Raw genomic sequence first — 12,445 nt, 5'->3', positions numbered from 1 at the left:
AAATTGCAGTCCGGATTAGAAAGATGTGATTACAGGTCTATGGCTGCCTCTTTTTCCATTTACCTGCTGTCATGGGAACTGATGCCTCTACCTGTCCCCCAAAGACTGCAGACAGAGGAAGATGGACCTTGCCTACCAAAGATCTATGTAGCTAGTCAAAAAGCATGAAGGATTTAACCCAGGAAATGGGCAGTTGCTGTCTGAAAATTTCTGTGTGCACTGAGAACCATCTTCGATTGTTCACTCCCCCATCTACCATGCTGTCACTTTTTCAAGAGGGCTTTGGTTCATTTTTTATAGAAAAATGACACCAAATATAGAAAGGAATTATGCTTTCCTTGTGAAACAATGACATATATTTAGCACACCATCTTTGTCTATCTCCATCTTCATTTTGAAAGAAGAAAACAACCCTCCCTCCCCCTCTCAGATGTCAGAATGAAAACAACTCTCAGAAACCACACATTTTTTCTCCCTGAAGCCTGCCCAGGGAAATAGTAGTAGCTGGTATCAAGATGTATTTTCACTGCTACTTTGAGCAGCATGTTTGTAGTCGAAGATGCAAAGGGTCTGTGTTGTTCATGCACCGCAAGCAGACATTTATTAAGAGTACTGTAGTGTTTTAAATACCTCACCTCCTTTTCAGGGCTCCAGTACTAGTTGTCATGGAAACAGAGCTGAGAACCAGAAACTGGCAGCTGATATTGCCTCCTCTGCTAGTGGCTGTGTCCATGTCTAGTCCTGCTTCCATGGAAACACAAGTCAGAGCAGCAAATGCAAGGTAGAGGTTTCCAAAAGCTCCCTTAAAAATAACCCTGAGCTTAGTGTTATTTTGTTTGTGATCACCTCCCCACCAGTCCTGCTTATGTAGAGCTCCTGAAGTCTGCAGTATTTACAAGTTTAACATAGTTAAAAGATTTTTAAAAAATAAGAAGACATAAACCCCAAAGGTATCTGTCCTCTTTGATTTCCTTTACTGGCATAATAGGTTTTTGGGAGACAGACTGGTTAACAAACCTTGGTCTGCATAGTTGCATTAGCAACTGACTGACAGAATTATCTTTGATTAATTAGGTGTCCTTTCTTATATTTGTTGTTTATACTGAGCATGAAAAAAACGAAGAATTGTTGGCATGGTTTAGTTGGTTAACTGGGCCTCATTAATTCTCTATTAACACTGTGCCATTCCATCTCACCAAAAATAAACAAAATTATAAAAAAAATCAGATTCAGGTAGCATTTTTAGTTTTCAATAAAACTAGGTGGAAAAATCCCAGGAAATGTTCTATGAATTTTGTACATTTTTTCCTCAAAAATCAGAATCTATCCTCTTTACAAATTTCCTGACTTTTCAGCTGGCCCTAGCTCTTCTGCTTTGCAGTGAACTTGATATACTTAGAAGTCAGGAGGCTGATAGTGGCTTTCTGAGAAAAGATGCTCAGTTTTGAAAAGGTTGAATGGGCTGCCACATGTTATGTTCAAGTACCTGTTACCCTGTTGACCTTCTTTCCCAGGTGTAATATTCTGTCTCAAACAGGTGAGGGGCCCTCTCATATCCTCCACTGTCCCAGCAAATCTTGCATTTATTGTGACTCTAGATGGCTGGAGAAAGGCTAGCAGAAAGCCAAATTATACTTGAATGGTGTAAATTTGTCAGCATTGCTTTGCTGACATCAATAACTTGTAAGACATGTTCCAGAATACAGATGCTGCATATAACATGCCATTAATCCTGAGGAAATATTTGTGCCTCAGTAGCTCTTGCTGAAAAAAAGAATATCAATAGATAGTCTTTGTTAAAAAGAAATCCAGTTGAGATAGTGGAATAAGTGGCTGTGTAGGAGAACTTAAGGATTTTTAGAAAGATCAGTGCTTTGCATGGTAGTAAAGTCATTGCATCCTGAAACCTCCATGTTAACTAGTGTTAACTAATGTTAACAAAACCCCATTTGAAATGCTGTCATTTTATCCTAAAGCTCTCTGTGAAAAGTTACTATCTAAAACTTCCTAGAGGAATATGGTCTACTACTGATTCACTCTTTGACTTAATATCTGTCTGCCTATCTTGTAGGTCTTGGATGAATTCCAGAATGTTTTGTAGCAGAGAATGTAGAAACGAAAACTCTTTGCCTGTGGCTTCCTCTGGGGCTTCCTGACCCGCCAGAGAAAAGCACAGAATAATTCTGCTTTGGGTTTAGAGGTGGTCAGGATGACCTCAAACACACAAGCAAACAGATGGGTATTAACTCTATCTTCACTATGTTCTGTGCCTCCCACCACTGGTTATTTTTCTCCCTCTTTTTTATTTTTAGCTGAAACAGATGTTACTATTATTCTGAAACTCTGAAGATGTAACTCTGGCCCCATAGGCTGTAAACAACTGCATGTCGTAAAAAAAGAGAAAAATTCTTCTCTATTGGATATGCCTCTTGTTTCACATCAGCAGTTTTATTTCATCTGGTCATTAAAATTACTGGGAACTGACATTTCTAGCTCCATTCATCTTTTTTTTTTTTCAGAAGACTTGTATTGTATTTTGATTTTATTTATTAAATTTTCGAAAGAAATGTCAAAAATGTCTCTGTGCCCTAAACAGCTAAATAATATCTAGAACATGAAATGTTTGTGCTGTTTAAGAATAACTGTCACACTATTAACAATATCATCTTTATAACATGTTAGATCCAGAGCTGATATCCTACTCTCATTATAATATCTACCAGTCTTCTGCATTTTTCACTAAACTTACTTTATCTTATATAAACTTCCCTTATTTCTATTTCTATTAATGTAAATTGGCTTTTTTTATAATTCTGAACTTTTTTGTCAGTATATTTAAGTCATGCCTGCTAATAACTTTATGCTTTTAACCTCTTTTCATAATCAAACAAATTTCATTGCTGGTAGTATCCCACCTGCACATGTGTGTGTTCAGTAGCTTTTTAACCCACTGAAAGGGAAACACAATATTTTTACAAGGACCGTGTAAAACCATATGGAACTTTAGTAGGAGATTTGTAATGAAACTGTGTATGTGCCTACTTTTCTGGGTTTCCTTTCTTTCTTGCACTTTCCTAAAATTCAGTTGAAGTCTATCTCCATTGTTTGTTGGATGCTTGTTAGGCATCTGAGGGATCCCTTTTATTCTATAAAGTTATATATAAGACTCAGGAAAATCATATTCCTTGGATACAGTCCCTGAGTTTTGTGCCATTCCACATGCAAAGCTTAGGCAAATTCTTCATGACTATGAATATGAGCCAGCAGTGTGCTCAGATGGCCAAGGACAATGGCATCCTGGACTGTATCAAAAGTAGTGGAGCCAGTAGGACCAGGGAAGTGATTGTGCCCCTGTACTTGGCACTGGTGAGGCTGCTCTCAGTTCTGAGAAGCTCCAGCTTGAGGCACAGGTTGAAGGAATATTTGAACACCAGAAGAAAAAGCTAAAGCTGTTAGAGAGTGTCCAAAGGAAGCTGTGAAGGGTCTGGGTAAGCCATATGAGGAGTGGCTGGGGGGGAGTTGGGGTAGTCTAGCCTGGTGAAAAGGAGGTTCAGGGGAGAACTTATCTCTGCCTACAACTACCCGAAAGGAGGTTGTAAAAGGTGGGGGTCGGTCTCTGCTCCCAGGCAACTAGAAACAGGATGACAGAACATAGCCTCAAGCTGTGCCAGAGGAAGTTTAGGCTGGGCATCAGGAGGAATTTCATCATGGAAAGGATTCTTAGGCATTGGAACGGACTGCACAAGGTTGTCGTGGAGTCACCAACCCTGGAGGTGTTCAAGAAACAACTGGACATGCTGTGGACTAGTTGACAAGGTGATGATTGGTCAAAACTTGGACTTAATGACCTTGCAGGGCTTTTCCAACCTAAATAATTATGTGACCATGTAATTCTGTATTGAGGAGACAAGAAAAGTCCTTGGAAAATGGGATCAGAACAATGTGCTCACAGGATACTATACACTTGCTCAAAGTGAGAAGGAGATTATTCAAGGATGTCAGATGAATCCAGTCTGCATGAAAAACTGAAGGTTAGGCATGCATTGATATCATCAGTAAAAGGGACCTTTCCTAGCATGAGGTGCTGTAGCTTCTGGGAAGTTGCTAAGTTGAGTATTGGGTGTATATAATGGAAATTGGATAATGCACAGGACAGGTCTTAATACAAAGTGTTAGGTTGTAAATGAGATCAGCAAAGGTATCACTCTCTTGCTTTGTTGTGTGTTTCCTCCCATTGTCTCTTTTTCCTTAAGATGTGATTTCTTGTAAGTTCCTCCCAAACTTATCATTTTATGAGGTACTTATTTGCAGCAGTCATAGCATCACAATTCCCTTCACCTGTCTTCACAAGTCCTCTTCTGTGCTCAGGCAACAAATGATGCTGATCTACTGAAATTGTTCAGCCAGAAATCTTTCAAATACTATTATATTTGAGGTCCCGATTCCTTTCTCTGAGGAAGGTATAAAAGCAAGTCATTGTATAGATGACTCATTTCTTGAAGCAGCTGGGAAACAGATAAGAAAATTGTAGCTCAACCTCTCTTCTAGCTTCTTTAAGAATGAGTAAATCAGTGTATTTCTCTATATTCAGAAAAAGTTCCTGTCTCACAGACAGCCTTGGGATAGAGTATAAACACGATGATAGTCATGTAAGAATTTGAGAGAAAGGCAGATTGATTAACAAAGTGTCTACCTGTTTAAATCTACCTTATGTTGGTTACCTCAGTCTAAGGACCTGTGTGCATATCAAAGATTGGTGATCAGATCAGTCTGTCTGCCTATTAGAGGCTTTGATTTTTGGTAGATTTCAAATCATATAGGGATTTTTTCAAATCTCCATAATAGGAGTTTTTCAAATACGGTCAAAATTAATCCAAAATACTTTCAGATGTGAAGAAAGAAATAGGAAATAGTCTCCCCATACGGGACTGATGAGACACTTGATTCTAGTTTCATATAAATAGTAGTGGTTTATCCCTTATGGAAACATGCAGTGTCTCAGCTGCATGATCTTGACATTTTTCATCTATGTTTTTCATTTTATTGAAATGAAGATACAGCTTTCTTAAGATAAGTGTGGAGAAGTGCTTGAAACTAATGGGAGTGATAGAATCTGGTTCAACATTTCAATACACTTGTTATTGGGCAAGTTAGTTGAAAAGAATTTGTTTTAAATAAAAATATTTTCATATAAATTTTAAATTTTCATATATGGCAATAAGCAATCAAACCATCTGCATGTATTGGAAGCCCATTTCAAAACTTCCAGTAGAAATTTCATTGCCTGTTCAGACTTAGATATTGCTGATTTTTATGACTACACATACTTGCAGCTGAAGATACTTCTTCCAAAGCCAAAACGTCACCAAAGGAATTTCTTGCTTTTTGTTGCTTAATTATGTTGAAATTAATATAGAGAAACTGGATATTGCATGAATGATATTAACAATCAGAGTAGGATGCTATTAGGGAAGTTTCTCAATGCTATTTATCCTGCTCCAAGCCATCTGGAGGCAACTGAATGTACCATTGGAATAATTAAGAAATATCAAGAACAAAATGATTTTAAATGAATTTTAATGACAAAACTAATTAGGGGACCATTCCCATAACACACAACAGTCACTGCGTGTTACTAATGTGTCACAAGTGACAACTTTTGAAGGATAAATAGCATATTTTGCAAATTCATCTCTCAGCAGTATCTTTCTGGATTTTTATTTTTGATTCTAGAAAATGTGAGGGTCTTCTGTGATTAGTGTATATGAAATACATGCCATATTTGCTTTTAAGAGTAGCATTTTCATATTTTAAAAATAAAGAAGTTAAGCCTCATTCTCTTCCACTGGGGGATTGTAGCAGGTTGACCCTGGCTGGATGCCAGGTACCCACCAAAGCCTTTCTGTCACTCCTCTCTGCAAATGGACAGGGCAGAGAAAATATAATGAAAGGTTCATGAGTTGTGATAGGGACAGGGAGGCATCACTCACCAAATACTGTCCTGGGCAAAACAGACTCAACTTGGGGAAATTAAGTGATTTTATTACTAACAAGGTCAGAGTAGGATAATGAGAAATAAAATAAACCTTACAAAATGTGTTCCCCCTCCCCTCCCTCCTTAGCAAATCTACCTCTCCCGCTTCAGCAGCGCAGACCCTCCCCTCCCTCCTTAGCAAATCTACTTTCTCCCCCTTCAGCAGCACAGGGAGACAGGGCATGAGCGTTATGATCAGTTCATCACATGTTTCTCCTGCTAGTCTCAGGGAGAGGAGTCCTTCCCCTGCTCCAGTGTGGGGTTCCTCCCACGGGAAACAGCTCTCCATAAACTTCTCCAATGTGAATTCTTCCCATGCACTATGGCTGTCCATGAAGTGCTGCAGTGTACATCACTTTTCACAGGGTGCAGTCCAATCCCTCAGGAACAGCCTGCTCCAGCGCAGGTCCCCAACAAGATCACAAGTCTTACAGGAAACCTGCTCTGACATGGGTCTCCTCTCTCCATGGGTGTGTAGGTCCCTGCCAAGATCCTGCTCTAGCACTGACCTCCCACAGCCTCTTTTTGAGCATCCACCAGGTCCAGTGCGGTTCTCCTCCATGGGCCACAGGTGGATTTCTGCACTACATTAACCTCCATGGGCTGTAGGGGCACAGCTACTTCACCATGGTCTTCACCAAAGGCCACAGGGGATCCTCATCTCTAGCCCCTGGAGTACCTCCTCCCCTTCCTTCTGCACTGACCTGGAGGTGTGCATGGTTGTTTCTCTCACTCCTCCCTTCTTCTCACAGAAGATACTCCTGTAGCCCACTTCCCCCAGTGCCAAAACCTAGCCACATAAACTCAATACAGGGATGGAGAGGTCTAAGCATTTAATTAATTTTGACATTTAGTAAATCTAAGCTGTAAAAATCATAGAATCATAGTATAATTTTGATTGAAAGGGACCTTTAAAGGTCATCCAGTCCAACCAGCCTGCAATGAGCAGGGACATCTTCAACTAGATTCAGTTGCTCAGAGCCCTGTCCAAACTGACCTTGAACATTTCCAGGGAGAGGTCATCCACCACCTGTCTGGAAAACTTGGTCCACTGTCTCACCACCCTCAACTGCAAAAGACTTCTTCCTTATATCTTAACTAAATCAAGCATCTTTTCATTTTAAACCATTACCCTTTGTCATATCACAATGGGTCCTGCTAAAAAAGTCCCTGTCCTACTTTCTTATAGGCCCTTTTAGGAACTGAAAAGCCACTGTAAGGTCTCCCTGGTGCCTTCTCTTCCCCAGGCTGAACAACCCTGGCTCTTTCAGCCTGTCTTCATAGGAGAGATGCTCCAGCCCTCTGATCGTCATCATGGCCCTTCTGTTATCACTCCAAGAGTTCCACATCTTTTCTTCCCTTTCCAAAATCACATTCCTTTTAATGGGAAGCATTTGATTCTTTCTAGCATGTGTTCTTTTACATGTAATCAACGATGCCTCTATTATGGGTTCATCTAAACCATTCCTGGTGCCAGCTAACACAAGAAAATGTTTTCAAAGAATGCAGTAGGGATGCAGTACACTTTCAGTAGTTGGCAGCAACCATGAAAGTGGTAAACAACAAAGCTGATGTTTTCTTAGAGGGAAATTAATATGCATAATGAAAGCTGAGCAGTTACCCTTCATTAGCTCTGATTATACATATAAGTCTTGATGCTGGTCTCAGTTTTTGAGCATAACTGGTACCTGTTTAGACCAAAATAATAATAGCAGATTCTGTATGTTTTAATAATAGCAGATTCTGTATGTTTCTTTTTCCTTATGCTTATTCTTTGCACAGAAAAACCTCTATTGCAAAGGTTAGTTTTGCTGAGTGCTTTAAGATGCCATGGCTGAATTAGTAATCATTTTATGTTTCTTGGATGTGAGATCAAAGAGTATTTTGTGTGGAAAAGTCTATCTGAACATCTGATAGCAACTCTTAGTGCAGAGTCTTATGCCAACCATCTGACTGGAACAACCTTGATTTTTTACTCATAACAAAATCATAGCCCTGAGGATGACTCTCTCAGAAAGACTATATGTGATCATTAGGTCTTAGGGATTATTTAAAGCCTCTGCTTTACAGGAAGTTTGCAAGTTTCTGCAAGTAGAAGAGCTGGTGTATCCAGGGCCTCACCAGAGTGAATGTTGACTGACTTTATCACAGCATAACCACTGCCACTGGAAATAGCAACATAACATAAGGCAGAGGTGTCATGCTTAATGCAGGTTATCAGGCACATTTGTTTTTACTCTGTTTGAGCTTCTTTGTATTTACATGTTGAAAGAACAAACCTAAGAGTACCCAAATCTATTGCCATCTTGTGTACTTGTTTCTATGCTGAAAGCTAGTAACACTGCAACAGTACTGTAAAGCAAAGGAGAGCTGAACAGATCAGATATATTTAATCAAGAACTTCATGGTCCTATGCTATTAGGCACATACCTCAAAACATATTTTCCTCCAATAATTGCATTATGTGCCCTGTTTCTGTAAAATACACATAACCTGAGTCCATTGGAGTACACTATGTTTAGATGATTTAAACAACTAAATTGAAAAATAATTATGCACATGAGCATTTTATGAAATACATGAAAAGCTATCTTATACTTTTATTTATGACTTACTAATTTTAGCTGATTTTACAAGGATTTACAGAGAAAACCAATCAGCACCTTGTCAGAGCCCTATAAGAAAAGAACCAGTGTGCAAGTGTGTCTGCATGCACCCACCACTGAAGAGAAGATGACTACTGTTCATCAGAATGCTGCTGGACACATGGTGATGACTATCTCAAATCTGGCTTACTTCCCCCTTTCCTGTTTCCTGTTTCTGGCTCTCCTATGACTCTCTTCCTCCCCTCTTTTTATGACCAGTAATAAAATCTCACTCACTGATGATATTTGACCTTGGTTGTGCCTTAATTCACACTGGGAGAATCGATCAAACCTTCCCGTGTCTTACTGGGCTGTGACAGATATAAATTTTGATCATTCTAAATTTATTCGGTTGCCATGAAATTCCGTTTGTGCTAATGTTCAGCGACAATTTTCAGGAATGTATGATTATGTTTATTCATAATTTTATGCCTATTTCATAAATGATCAACCTTTAAAATAAGTGGGTTTTTGAGATTTGATCTTTTATTCTTGCATCTCCAATCTACCTACCAAACACTACTTTTCCTTTTAAGTCACAAGACAAGCACAATATATATCTATGGAAGAAACACAATATTCCCGAGGAGAGCTGAAATATAAAAACTGCTTGTAAAAAAGAAGTTTCTATCCCTGAAAGAAGATATTAAAACCGGGTTTTTTTCAACAGAAACTTTTGTTTGTTTGTTTCATATATCAGACAACTAGGGCATAATAATTTGCAATGCAATTCTGTAATCTCATTGCATTCAATATTTGAAGTCTGTCAGACTCCTTATATGCTCATCAGAGAAGGCCAAAATAAAATACAAAAAAAAATTGTTTACCACCCACCATAATTTTTTCTTCAAATGTCATTGCAATATCTCTGCTTTATGAAACATGAGTAAACTACCACTGTTGCAGAGCAAATTAAACTTTCAAAATTAAGCTATTTTATACAGTTTCCTCCTCTTCTCAGAAATATATTTTTAAAAAGAACAGAAACTTCTTCCTTAAACTGAATGTTACAGTGACAAGTCCTTAAATAGTGTGCAATGCTGTCTGTTGTTACTGAAATTTGGGGAAGGTGAGTCCAAATTATATTAGATGCTGAAAAGGACCATGACAGTGATATGAGAAATGATGAAACTATTCATTTTCAAAGAAGAATTTTGAGATGTCTACATGGAGAAAATGAATCCAGTGTGGCATTTTCCAGGCTGGTAGAGATTCCAGGGATAAACCCATACAGCACAGCTAACCAGCATATGCTCAGAAACACACATGAGTTTAATGGTGCTGCCCCAAAGTGCAGGGATATTATCTCTGATCCAATGCTGTGAAAATGGAGACACACAACCTCCAGAACTGACTTGGTTGGTGCCCACATGGCTTTCTGGAGACCTTGTTATCCACATACTCACTTTCAGGGTTTATTATATCCACAGCAGCCACAGGGGTACATATGCCCTAAAATCCAAGTTTGTCTTATCTTGTAATCTTCCAGTTAAGGTTGGCATTTACTCTGAAGAGATGAGGAAGACAAACACTATAGCTATAGTTACAGCATTTAAAATGTAATACAAGTGTTTTGCAGAGCAAAACAATGTTTATCATTCTGTATGTAGATTAATTTATACTGGATATTAGAAGAAAATATGTAAAAATCAAACCAGAAAGATTTTTGAAAATGTCCTCTGATAAAAGGAGTAGATGTAAGCAACTTAACTAGTTGTTCAAGCAATGCCTGAGCTGTTTACATTTGGGACAACATGGCAAGGCTGTTTGTAATCACCAGTATGCCTCTTCCTATGTCTGTGTCCCCATGCTGTCACCATTCTAAGCATCACAGGAGAAGTGAAAGTACGTAAAAATTCTAGTTGTAAATTAGACATCAACTTCATTTTACATTTAGTAAATGAAAAAAAACCATCCCAGCTATCTGTTGAAAAAGTAGAAGTAAAGATCAACAAATCTGAAACAAAGACTCAGAGAATTCTCTTTATATATGAAAATGCATTATATTCCATTTTCCACAGAAGATCAAATACAAAATAGAAATCTAGTTCTACTCTATTTCTAAACCTAAGAAAAATTAATTAGGAAATAGTGATGCTATACATTACATTCTTTTTCCTCAAAAACCTATGAATAATTTATTCTTAGTCCTGGAAGGATCATACTTTAATATCAATTTGTTTTTCCAATTCAAAATAAAAAAGTTAAAAATAAACAGAGTAACAAGGTGGGCAAGGGAGGTGAGATGTTTCATAAAATCTTTGGTCTTTCTTGCATGATGGAGTTCCATGGGAAAGTTATTTCCATTGACCTTGTAAGGTATATAATTTGATCTCTATGTATTCCATCAAAAAATACTGCAAGCTTGATTCTTTGGTGTGGCTAAACTCTGTTTCTTGAACAAACTGTTCAGGAGTAAAAGAAGTGAAATGGCATTATCTGGCAACTGCTATATAAGCACCAGTATCAATTCAAGATATCAGTGGCATACAGGTGTTTGCTGTTGTCCCTCTTTTGGATATCTGAAACAATCCTCATTGAAAATCCAGAGTAAACTCAGTGAATTGGGTGAAAGCATGCCAGTCTCAGCTTGGTCTCACCTAAGACTGTCAACATAAAACTGGTGAGAACTGTACTGCACACCAGCACCTGAATCCAATTTAACAGCAGCAATCATTGCTTGAGGTTTAATTCCTCTGTGTGGTTAGTTGGGTGTTGGGGAAGATCTAGGACCAGTTCCTTCTCCCATTTGTTTTCTAGGCACTTTGACACTTTTTTGACAAAAGAATATAGGAACTTGAATGAAAGAATTGCAGTTTTAATGACAAAAAGTTTTCCAAATATATTATGAAAAGTTAAAAATCCCACCAAAGTTAAAAGAAGAAATGGATCGTTTATAGATGTACTCCAAAAATGCATTTTCTTGAAGAAAACCCATCTAGTATCAACTATTCTAGTATCAACTATAACGTATCAACTATTCAGACACATTTGTTGACACAGCAAATCAAGCTATTTCATATAAAGGATGTTGCCTCAGAGAATTATCAGATCAGATATATTGACAAGCAAGTAGCCATGATTCAGTCTATACAAATATTATGCTGCTTGTGCAGTAATCAGTCTTGATAGGCTATGGCAAAATGAGAATTCATTTAAGCAGAAACTAAAACATCTTTCTTTTTTTCATTTATTTTATTTACTTTTAATGGAAAAGAAAGCGACTACTCTTTAATTTTGTTGTACCAAGAGACTGGCATTGGTAGACTTGAGAGTATTCTATGTAGAAGATATATGCCACCATAAAAATGTTAATTCATCCCTCACAAAAACAAAAGACTGCTGTTCCTTTTCATTTTTCAAATTATAAATTCTTTACAGCTATTTCTACAGATGGTTCATTAGAGGGATTATTGTCCCATTGCTAGCTTGCAAGCATTTATTTTGACTACTCAAAATTGTAACTATTTTATTAACTTCTGTGCCTTTGATTGGAAAAATATCAAAAATAAGAGCAATTTTCGGTAATGGAAAAGCAACCTGTTTTTTTACTGAACAAAGGCATAGTGAATCAAATTTTCCATTAACATTCTTTCCAGTAACCATTATAGGGTGCCTTTTGTCAGCAAAAATAAACTAATTTAAAAAAACTATGGATGTACAAAATACACCTGTTAAAAAAAACCAAAACGAGTTGATTCTGAACCACTCAAATGCAGACTTTACAGAAACAGATGTCCTGGGAGTGGGCTATATGCTTCTCTTT

This window comes from Acanthisitta chloris, unplaced genomic scaffold, assembly GCF_000695815.1.
Source record: "Acanthisitta chloris isolate BGI_N310 unplaced genomic scaffold, ASM69581v1 scaffold5077, whole genome shotgun sequence".
NCBI lineage: Eukaryota > Metazoa > Chordata > Aves > Passeriformes > Acanthisittidae > Acanthisitta > Acanthisitta chloris.
The sequence above is the reverse complement of the archived record's forward strand: the minus strand, read 5'-3'. Positions refer to the sequence as shown.